This window comes from Merops nubicus, unplaced genomic scaffold (genome assembly GCF_000691845.1).
Source record: "Merops nubicus isolate BGI_N331 unplaced genomic scaffold, ASM69184v1 scaffold21339, whole genome shotgun sequence".
Classification (NCBI taxonomy): domain Eukaryota; kingdom Metazoa; phylum Chordata; class Aves; order Coraciiformes; family Meropidae; genus Merops; species Merops nubicus.
The window spans coordinates 1,759-4,936 of NW_008631918.1; the positions used below are offsets into that span (position 1 = coordinate 1,759).

The window sequence follows — 3,178 nt, forward strand, 5'->3', positions numbered from 1 at the left end:
CTCACCTCAGACCAGACCAAACTTAACCCCAAGACTTTCATCACTACAGGTAACTCTCACTTTCACCATCAACCTAAAGACACTTGAAAGCCAACAAAGCAGCAAGCTTTAATGAGATAAAGTCAAGTCACTTTGCTTGATGAGATTTAGTGTTTTCAATTTGGAGTGGCACGAGGCCAGAATACCTTTTAAAAACTCTCTGCCAGTCTCCCCTCCTCAGTATCCAGTCTTAGGGATTAAAAATAAAGGGGAACTATTAAAAATAAAGGAAATTGGGTTGTTTGGAGGGTTTTTTTGTTGTTAAGGTGACAGGCATAGTTATCAAAGTTGAAAGCATTTACTGGCAATTCAATAAGTGCTTAAAACAGGCACATGGCCTCCATTAGGGAGGCTGAAGTCAGACTCTACAGTTTAAAGGCAATCTTACACTCTGCATCACTGTCAAATACCTGAGCTGGAATAATTGTTTCTGTCCAGTCTGTTCAGCTGACATCCTGCTGCCCCTCCTGTACGTCTGTTCAGAGCCAGGCCACGAAAGACCCATGGTACTGACTTTGAGCCAGTTATTATTGGTCTTCCTTTCTAATTAATACACAATAAATGTGTATTAATAATGTGCAACGCCCAGAGAAGTGCCCACAGTGAAACCCATGAACTAGTAAAGAGAAGTTTCAGTATTTTATTAAAATAGCATATTCAACCACTGTAACCAATAATACATTAACTTTATTCCCAGAGCACGCACAACACAGTAGTGATTCAAAATATCCTTATCCATGGTCATCAATGAAAATATCTCAAATTCAAGTGTACACCTACCACTAAACCTTTGAAAAAATCTCTCCTTTAAAGAATACATAAAGCTCTCATACAGATTTCTTTTAAACTCCTTTATAGATGTCAGTCTCTCTTACCTGACAACACCACTAGCTTTTTTCTTATGCATAGTAGAACATCTCATATTTTATAGTACCCATTTTATAAATAAATTGGCATTTCCATCCCATTTGTGTTTATCTTCAGCTTCACAAAGAAACCAGTAAATAAAACTGTCGAGGACAGTCACAACAAAATGATCTCACAGCAAGATATAAAACTTGAAGATACTAAAAGATGCTTCTACTCTATTTTACATAAAAAGACAGATTTAAAAAGTGCAAGGCAAGATTTGCAGGGGAAGGGGAATATTGTTATTTTTAGGCACATCCACTTCTTTAAAGCAAGCTTCAGAATGAAATTCCAGTTTGTTCTTCATGACACCTGTTTCAAAGTCTCTCTCCAAAAAAAAAAACAACAAGAAATAAAATATTACATCCGTCCAACGTTAAGCAGGGAACTTCCTGTCCAGCTCTCAGTCTTCAGTTATGCCTTGTTCTTCCTTTCTTCATCCTGGCAGGTTTTGGTTTGGGAATATACTGATTGTTTGCCTGGTACTCAAGTTCCTTACGGAAGTAATGAATTGCTTTATTCAAACCTTCCTCCAGCGGGACCTGTTGCCAAAAGTGAGGAGAGAAGCACATCCCTAAGTTCCCCTCAGCTCTTTCCACAATGGTATCTTTTTAAACACAGCTACCAAAAGATTGCTAGGAGGTCTCACTCTTGGCCAATATAAGGATTAACAGCACCACACACTGGTTACATCTCTGCACTGCTGATACATGCTGGCTTTTAAACACCACATATAGATTTTCTGATGAAGGAAGTCAAAAAACCCCCAACAAATCTGAGTGTCTCCAGATGGTTATGATTGTTTAGTGTCTAAACAGACTTCCACCTTCAATTTATAAAACACTGAAAGAGATAAGCACAGAGAAATGTAATTTCTTCTGTTTTTTTATGAATCCAGTTCCTCCTCTGCAGAACTTCATGGAATGGCACATACCACAGAAAGGTCTAAAGGGGATGGGTTGTTTTTTAGCTTATTTTTTTCAGTTTTATTCCCTCAGTGCCTCTCTGATACACAGAAAAAGGGATAGAAATTATCATCCAGGATCTCATTTGATATTCTTAAAATCCTATACAAGTAATTGTAACTCTTCACATTCTGTGTCTGTATTTAAGCACTCTGATTTGTAGACAGGAACAGGAATACTACCTACATTTCTCAGGGGCCATATGCTCTCTCTGATTCTTGCTGTATTATCTGTACAGAGGATCAGAGAGCAGCACAAAACCTACTTGCCTTGATGTACCAACACTGTTCTGCTACTTCAGAGTAAGTTTTGGTACTGACTGTGCCAAACACAGAAGGCCAAAAGTTTAAACATTATCTGTTTTGTGATTCAAACCCTTGCCACTGTCCTTGTGCTTTCAGGCACAGCCTGTTAATACCTGGCACCCCTGTGAATCCTTTCAGAAAGGCTGAGGAAGGTGAAACCAGCAGCCATGGGCATTCTGCATTTCTTGTGAACCACCACAATGCTGGTGGCACCTCTCTGGCTGGTAACTGAGCATGGAGGTGGACAGGCATTACTGTGGGTGGTGAGATGTCACATTGACCCTGAGCACATCCTGAGCTTACCAACACACAGAACAAGCTCTGAACATCTCTGTGTGTGATACCTGTGATTCAAAATGAGGGTCACTCCACCAGAATAAAAAAATATATCATCCCAAATATGTCATCTCTGCCCTGGTTAGGTTCTGTTCTGCCTGAGTTCCACATACTTCCCTCTAATTGAACTCTAAAAACCCCAACACTTTTCTGCTGCTCAGATTTCTCCCTATGAAATCAAAAAGCTTTTTGATTACAACGATGAACTTCAAAATTGTCTTATTCCAAAGATTTTCCTAAAAATCTAAAGATTCTCAGAATCTAAAGGGTTTTTTTTTGAAAAAAGCACTGTTTTCTCCCCATAATGCTTTCTACCACAGCAGAACAGGCACGAGGATTGCAGCAACAGCAAACTCATTACCCATAACCATGGGCCATGTATTTTGAGGGACTCATCTGGCCTACAGAAAGGTACATACTTCATCACATGCATGTGAAACAGTTAAAATGCCTATCCTAAAAAATTTATTTTATTTCAACTTAATTGAAAAAAATGGATGGGCTGAGAACTGGCTTCACAATAGAGCCCAAAGTGTGGTGATCAGTGGTGCCAAGTCCAGCTGGAGACCTGTAACCACTGGGATCAGTGCTGGGTCCAGTCCTGTTCAACATCTTCATTAATGG

The 3,178-nt window shown here is 39.4% G+C and overlaps 1 long non-coding RNA gene across 1 annotated transcript in view; it reads right to left on the reverse strand.

Moving 5' to 3' along the window:
* Nucleotides 1-659: 659 nt before the first annotated feature.
* Nucleotides 660-3,178, reverse strand: part of LOC103780116 — a 3,782-nt gene continuing 1,263 nt past the window's right edge. Inside the window, exon 2 of the long non-coding RNA XR_608200.1 lies at nucleotides 660-1,490. This is a non-coding gene — a long non-coding RNA (uncharacterized LOC103780116). The remainder of the gene's footprint in view (nucleotides 1,491-3,178) is intronic.